Source organism: Dermacentor silvarum, chromosome 5, assembly GCF_013339745.2.
Source record: "Dermacentor silvarum isolate Dsil-2018 chromosome 5, BIME_Dsil_1.4, whole genome shotgun sequence".
Taxonomy (NCBI): Eukaryota; Metazoa; Arthropoda; class Arachnida; order Ixodida; family Ixodidae; genus Dermacentor; species Dermacentor silvarum.
This window is the reverse complement of record NC_051158.1, coordinates 134,837,949-134,846,648: the sequence shown is the minus strand read 5'-3', so window position 1 is coordinate 134,846,648 and position 8,700 is coordinate 134,837,949.

The window sequence follows — 8,700 nt, the reverse complement described above, 5'->3', positions numbered from 1 at the left end:
GGAACCAATCTTCCACGGGCCCATCGTCCACTGATCCGGTGTACTTGGGTATGTCTAAGGCTTGTGGTGATGCAGTCATGATGCTGGTCGGTGTCGGTGGGGGGAGCTGTGCGCTCGTAGTTCACAGTGTGGCGTGGAAGGCTTCCATGTTGATGTGCGGATAATGAGGTGGTGCTAGGTCTTCATCCTGTCGACTTGTGTGACGCGAGCAGGAGGTTGCGGACGGAGACAAACATGGTCGCCCGAACACTACTTTTTTAATCTTCGTCGTCCTCCTTCACCACTAATGCACTGCATCATCCTTGTGTGGTTCGTTACATATATATATAATGCCAAGAGCTAGTTGGGCTATACTAGTCCAGGTGCAACCAAATTACGAAGGCCCACTAAGCTTCAACAAAGTCACTCCCTCATAAGAACAGGAATTGGCCTCCCTGGTGCAGTATTCAGCCACTACCTCCCTCATGACTCCTACAACTAACCCATGGCCCTCAGTCCCCAGCAGCTGCAGAGCAGCTGACCAAGGCGGTGGTCAGACCTGAGATGCGGCAGGGGGTGCGAAGAATCTCTGAGTGCGGACAGGCCATCACTGGAAACTGAACCTGGCAACGTTCAACATGCGCACCCTCTCGAGTGAGGCCAGCTTAGCAGGACTATTTGAGGAATTCTCAGGCATTGCATGGGATGTTATTGGCCTCAGTGAGGCTAGAAGAACTGGTGAGGCTTATGCATTGCTAACGGCCACATCCTCTCCAACAGAGTCTTCCACATAAAAGAGAATTCGGGGTAGGATTTCTAGTCCATAGCGGGCAACATTGATGAATTCTACAGCATTAATGAGGGTAGCAGTCGTCATAATAAAGCTGAATAGGAGGTATAGAATGAAGCAAGCCTAAGCCCCAACCTCCAGTCACGATGATAAAGAAATAGAAGTTTATGAAGATGTTGAATTAGCAATGAGAAAGGTGCAAACTCAGTATAATGTAATCGTGGGTGACTTCAATGCAAAAGTGGGGAAAAAGCAGGCTGGTGAGCAAGCAATTGGCAACTACGGCATCGATCGATTCTAGGAACACTAGAGGAGACATGTTGGTAGAATTCGCGGAAAGGAAGAGGCTCCGAATAATGAATACCTTCTTCAGGAAGTGCAGCAACGTCAAGTGGACCTGGAAAAGCCCTATTCGAAACAAGGAGTGAAATAGATTTCATACTCTCTGCCCATCCCAGCATAGTGCAGGATGTAGAAATGTTAGGTAGGGTAAGTGCAGTGACCATAGGTTAGTGAGGTCTAGGATTTCTCTCAATTTGAAGAGAAAAAAGAATAAAATTAGTCATCAAGAAAAAGGCCAACCTAGATGCAAAAGCAGACCAATTCAGGCTGGTGCTCGCAAACAAATATAACCAGATCTTCAAGCTCATGCTTTTGCTGGCTGCGTGTACAGCACATGATACAAAATCGAAAATATGTCAGAATTTCTACCCTAAACTATAGCGTACAATATAGACTGGTGAATGGTTCTTTTTGTCTCAAAACATCTGTACGTAGTTGTGTGCCACGTGGCACAAAACATGTGTACTGGGGATGTATTGTCGATGATACTATCGCTTTCTCATGACATAGTGCTCAACCAGCCAATGGGCTAGCAGTTAAAGCCATATCGCCGGAAGCGACCGTCTCGGAATACGTCCCCTAGTTAATATTCCAAGCATCACAGAGGCCCTAACAGGCGGCGCTGGCCCCTTGCGACCGGTAAAATAACCAGCATGTTGTTATTCCTTCATCTTCAACGTGCCGGTTGGTTGTGTGAGCTGCTATGTGGTTGATGCTGTGTTTTTGGGTTTGCTGTAATGAAATGTGACGTAGTTCGCATATACGAAAGTGCGAGAAGGTTGCTTGCATCACGCTGCAAGCTCGCTGTATGTGTGGCACACCAGGCAAATGTGGACCAACGATTTTTGTGCCGTAGAGTGCGTTCTCTTTGTCTCTGGTTGTGTAAATTTTGGTGGACGGCATAAAGAAATAATACGTATTATTAGCGTGTCTCAGTTCCTTCGCTACACAACCGCATGTATGCTGGGAGTAACATCGTCGACGCAGCACCGGCAACTTAGAGAGCGCTTTTTGACTGCGTCGTACTGTTAAATAGGTTAGCAATCGTGCTTGCTAACTACACGTGTGTTGTGCACGCTTCTCGTGTGTGCATACAGTGAAATCTCGATGATACGATCACGGCTAATACGAATTTCCGGATGATACGAATTTTTCTGTGGTCCCAGCCTAGCCCCATTACTTTGCAACATGCTTGAGAACGGTTTGCGTCGGTTGATACTGCCAAGTGTACTTGTTTATCTTTCACTGGTGACCGCTCTTCACCGGCTCACAAATGTTAACCGTTATCGCTTGGCGCAGAATGCGCCTGCATGAATCGGAAGTTTCTCGAACGTTATTGATGCTTCTTTCCGTTGTCCATTTTCACCGACGCTTATGTTATCTGATTGTATGACCGACGCAAAATGTCTAGAACTTTCTGGAAGACACGCGGGCAGCAGGGAATAATCTGGAACATTCGATGACTCATGTATAAAAGACGACGCGTTTCGCCGCTGATCATATTTTCGACGATCGCCTATTGTGTTCGCTGCTATCGTTTACCTTGGAGTGCAACTTGCTTTTGTGGGCACAGGTTCGCCCAATAAAGTCCGTTTCGTCATTCACAGTTTTGCGACTGTTTTCTTCACCGTCACTACTACGTGACGCCGCCGCACCGACGACCGCGGAAGACAACAGCGCGCAGTCATGCGCTTTCTCCCTTTCTCTTTTGGTGTGGAGGCGCGGACGTGGCGCCGGACAGCGTGGAGGCGGCGACTGGGCGCGAAGAGTGGAGCGGTGGCGCTTTTGTTGCTCTTGTGCTTTTCCTCCGGCGCACAAGTCGATGGCATGCGGAAAGGCATGCCATCAGACGGAGTGGCTGCTGTGCTTCGGGCCGCGTTCTTTGTGTTTGCGCCATTTTGCCTAGTCGCAGCAAGCTATGTTTCACAAGCGGAAAGTGCTCTCCTTTAAAGAGAAATTAGACATTCTTCGAAAGGTGGATGGGGATCCCAAGAGGAAGCGGACGGAGTTGGCTAAGGAGCTAGGCCTCGCAACGTTAACACTGAGCACAATTGTTGCACAGCGAGACTCCATCATGAAAGATGTGCTTTCGTTCAACGTCAACGCGAAGCAAGCGAAGACCGCTCAGCACATGAAGCTTGAGAAGACTCTCCTGACTAGGTTTAAGGAAGTAACCGCAGCTGGTGTAAATATTGGCGGTAAAGTTTTGCGGGAGAAAGCCGACGAGTTTACACTTGCTCTGCACATCGATTCCAGGCCTCAGGTGGGTGGCTGCAGCGTTTTAAGACTAGGCACAGTCTAGTTTATAAAAGCGTTTGCGGCGAAGCAAAAAAAGCTGACGAGGCAGCTGTCAGCGACTGGCTAGCGAAGCTGCCATCACTCATCGCGGAGTATGAGCCTCATGATGTTTTTAATACTGATGAGGCAGGTCTGTTTTTAACATGCTACCCGAGAAGAGCCTCTGTTTAAAAGGCGAAGTATGCAAAGGAGGCAAAAAAAGCAAAGAGCGCATTACGGTTCTCTTATGCTGTAACGCCAACGGATCGGAGAGTCTTACGCTCAGGGCAGTTTCAAAAGCCCCGGTGCTTCAAGCGCGAGTCATTTGCCGTACGTCTATTGCACAAACAAAAAGGCGTGGATGACGGCGGCGCTGTTCGAAGAGTTTCTGTTGCGCCTTGACAGGAGAATGGCTTGCAAGAATTGGAAGATTGTTCTGTTTCTTGACTAGTGCGCCGCCCACCCGAGGCAAGTAACGCTTCAAAACGTTAAACTTGTCTTTTTACCCGCGAACACGATGACGCACCTACAACCTCTTGATGCTGAGATTATAAACAATGCAAAGCACCATTTCAAGAGCATTCTTGTGCGCCGCCTACTTGCTAAAATTGATCGGAAGGATGAAGGCAACCTGCGAATAAGCCTCTTGGACGCCATCCATTTTATAGCTATGGCATGGCATCGGGTAACTCCGCCTACTGTAGCGAACTGCTTCGGCAAGTGCGGCTTCTTCGGGAGTCCAGAAGGGTGCGGGAACGGCTTAATGTCGAGTGCACAGCTGATGACTTTTGCATGGCAGATGACAATCTCGCAACATGTGGTGCGTGCATGGTAGAAGATATTGTCAAAGAGGCCACATGCAAAACTGCTGATTCTAGCAATGATGGCGACGACATAGACGTGGGCGACGGCAAAGGACCACCACCGGCGACTAAAACGCTGCATGCGCTCAACGTTCTGAGGTGTGCTATGGCCGCGAATGAAATCAGCGACATGTGCACGCGTTTTTATGGATTTGAACAAAGTCTGCTAAGTGACCCGACGAAGAAAAAAAAGTAGAAGGACATTAGAGACTTATAGAAGAAATAAATGCTTTTTAAGTAAGTGTGCCTGAGTGAGTTCACCTCTGACTCCTTAATTTGGCTAGTTTTGTGTTTCGATGATACGAATTTCAGCTAATACGAATGTTTTTCGTGACCCCGTGAGATTCGTATCGAGATTCCACTGTATTACAGTAAAAGCTCGTTCATTCGCACCTTGTCAATTCAAATTTTCGAATAATTCGAACTAAGTGGCGCAGTCTGGCCATGCTCCATAGAGAGCCTCATGGATTTATTCAAAAGCTCATTAATTGAAACACTAATCCGGTCCGCCACAGATAATTCAAACTGCGCGCCGCCATAGCCAGCTTGCAGTCTCTGCTGTTAAGCGACAGATGGAGCGACAGATGGCGCGACATCCACTATCGTAGAGTGTTTTAGGGGTAGCACTTTAGTTTATTCACAAACGCTCTGCCGCATCGTCATGGACAGCGGGATACGCAGTGCGTTCGGTGGGAACCCCAAGGTCGGCCACTCTCTCTCCGTCGCCAGTGCAATTGCAATGTCTAAGCCTACGGGTGCGCCATTGCTCTCTTTTGTTCTATCCCTAGCGGGACGCGTCCGTCGCAGACCAACACTGCTCGCGTGCCGCTATGTCGTCGCGTGGCAAGTACCGTGCGAAAATGCTGAAGGATAAATTGGAAATTCTGCGGGAAGTGGATGCAGGGAAACAGAGCCAAGAAGCACGATATACCAAGAAGCATGCTCTTGACATACATCCGGAATAAGAAGATGATTGAGGACGCCTACGTGGCTGAAACTTTCGCCAAGGGTCGGAAAAGGCCTCGTACAGCTAAGCACCCGGACTTGGAGGCAGCGTTGCTCACATGAATCAATGAAAAATGGAGCCAGGATACCCCATTGAGTGGCTCCATCATAGTAGAGAAGGCGGCTGATTTGGCACGTCTGAACGTCTTCCGACTTTGCCGCTTCGGATGGATGGTTTCACTGCTTCAGGGACAAACACGACCTCGTTTTCTGCAGTGTGTGCGGCGAAGCCAAAGCCGTAGACGCAGAAACCTGCGCCGTGTGGTGAAATATGGTGCGCTACTAGACCACCTGAACAGGTACGCACCATCCGATATTTTCAATGCCGACGAGACCGCCTTGTTTTTAAACTTTTACCGGACAAAATGATCACATACAAGGGAAATGTATACGCAGGCGGCAAGCGCAGCAAAGAGCATGTCACGGCGTTGCTTGGGGCCAACATGACTGGAACAGAGAAGCTCCCCTTACTTATGATAGGGAAGTCACAGAAGCCTCGATGTCTTAAGAACATCCGCACGCTGCCTGCCAACTATGCTGCAAATAAGAAGGCCTGGATGATGGGCAAGCTTTTCAAGCAGTGGCTGAGGAAGCTCGACTGAAAATTTGAGCTCAGCAAAAGGCAGGTTCTCCTCCTCGTTGACAACTACTTGGCGCACAAGATGGAAATCGAATTGAGAGCCACTGAGCCGGTTTTTCTTCTGGCAAACACCACTGCGGCTCTTCAGCTTATGGATCATGACGTTATAAAAAATTTGAACAGTTGTTATAGACGCCACGTTCTCGAGAAGTTGCTCCTATGCTCCGAGAATGAGAAAACCTACACCGTGACTCTGCTCACAGCCCCTGCACATGTTTGTGCGTGCCTGGAATCAGGTAACCACAGAAACAATTGCAAATTGTTTCCGATACTGTGGTTTTCGGTGCCCTTAATGCAGGCACTAGTGAAGTTGAAGAGGAAATACGCTCTCCTGTTCATGTACAGGGGGTGCTCGGCGATGCGGAGGACTCTGGCATCTACGTGACTGTCGACAGCTGCACCGTGGTCTGCGGTGCCATGACAGATGATGAAATCATCGCCCAAGTCGTCGGCGAAGCCGAAGAACAAGTCGCGGACGATGACGACACGAATGATGAAGATGATGTTGGTGAAACACCAGTACAGTGCAGTCCACATATAACAATATTAAGAACAAAAAATCCGGTCGTTATAACCGATCATTGCTATATCTGGACTGCCGTAAAAAAAATGAATGCACTTTTGTAGACCTGAAACCAAACCTGCCACTTGTGATAAAAAATAGACGATATAGAAAGTAGGCTGTGAAAAATAAAACGTTTCTTTATACCTCTAAATAGCGTTTCAATCATTAGGCGCACTGAAATAGAAATCTGCACTTGCTCTTGGGGAAGTTTCGGTTTCACAACCACGATGTGCATCACATCCACCTGCTGCGCAAACACTGGTGGCTGTAATTAAGCGTGCATGAAATCAATAAGCGGACTCGATTGACGACAGTGCACTTTGGTTGAACATCGGGACCGGTGTCAAAGACAGACCATTGTCAATGTCGTCAGTGCCGTTGCTGTCATCGCCTCTGCCACACAACTTTTGTGACAATGATTGCCGCCATCAGAGATCTCTTTGCAGAACAAGGCAGCACTATCTGCACTAAAAAACTCCTCCATCGAAGCATCACCTGTTTCCTCGTCAGTAGCGACATGCTCCCAGAGTGTTCGGTAATGTCAGCGGCTTCCACCGTGTTAGTTTCACCCATGGGGGTTTCGTCCTAGCGCACAAAGCTCGCCTTTTCTGTTGATCAGCGTGGTTACTGCTTCTAGCCATCACAATCGTGGTGCTCCCGGTTTTCATAATCGTCGATATCATCGACTGCGCGAGCTCGTACTTCTTTGAGTCAGCGAAATTTGCAGCTTTGCGCTTTGTCGGCGCACCTCGCGCTGCTTCCGCGTTGCGTTTCCGCGCTCGCTGAGAGAGAGAAAGGGAGCCAGGCGCCGCTTGCTTATCACCATGCTTATCGCCTTTTTTTATCTCTCCTCTTTTATGGACGCTCACACAACGCCTGCGACGCGGACGGGAAGCAGCTGGCGCCATCTTGTACACGATGTGCCAACTTGCGATGCTCTCCGTGGCTTTTGCAAACGGCACGCAGGCGGGATGCACTGCACTGTAATTGTGGCAGATATGTAGTTACGTATACAAACTTTTCGCTCCGTCTCAGTTAAAACGCAAATTTCACTATTATTCTTAATAAAAATGCCGCCCAGCAGCAAAATTTCGATCATTATATCTGATATCCAGTGAATAACATATCAGTTTTTTTTCCTCATAGCCCTAATGCATAAGTTGATACTCTTAGGTCGACTCATCGTTATAACCGATATATTGTTATATGTGGTATCGGTTCTAAATGAACTGCGCTGTACTACCATCGTTGTCACAGGTGATGGACGGACTGAATCATACCCGGCTTTTCTTCAGTTTCGAAGGCGAAGAGGATGCTTTCCAGCACACTCGAGCTCCAGAAGATAAAGCGACAGCAATCGCTTTCAGAGAGGAGACGCAAAAAAACATTACGGACTTTTTTTGCAAATAAAAGTACCCAGTGATGCTCTACTTTTTCTTAAATCAGATGTAGTCTTTGCTTAATCACTTTCGTTAGTTCCAATTTCGGTTAATTCGAACTCATTAACTGTTCTCGTGAAATTCAAATTAACGAGTTTTTACTGTAGTGCCTTGCAAACGCAGGAAATAGAACTCCTACAACAACAACGAAAATTGTGCTGATGCTTGCTGCACGCTGGTTGTCAGAATTCAGATACGCAAATTTATTGCCTCAATATTGGCGTAATTGAAAATCGTAATAACCGTTTTCTTCCGATGATAAAGATTACATTCGGAAATATTCGTGTTCACCAGGTGCACCTTTGCGTGACCTCCCGCTTTTCTGCTGAAGTTGCATAAGAACGACCCATCTACCTTTTCACAGATTCTTACTGCAATGACGTATTGTATTGGAACTTGTGCCCTTCCTGTGAAAGACCTTTTGTGCAATACAAGTGCACATGCAGTGTAAACATTTTCTTTAATCCTTCCATCAACATAAAATGTTCAATTGATAGCGTTTGAGTACTGTGGTTTCCCTTATGGCCCTTGTTGTCTTGCACTCAAATGTTAAACATGAACACGCACCAACTTTCTCAGTTACTTGTCAGTCAATACTGATAAACTCAATATGTTGTTTTGAGCTCAAAATATTCTTACCATTTATGCAACTTCCGATCAGCATACCATTACTGCTCTGGCTTCTTATAAAGCATGCTAATATGTACTTCGGCTTTTGCATTTATGGTTTACGTAATGATAGCCTCATAGCAAAAGATAAAGGTTGCAGAGATACAGGCTGTATTTTGGCTATGACTAAT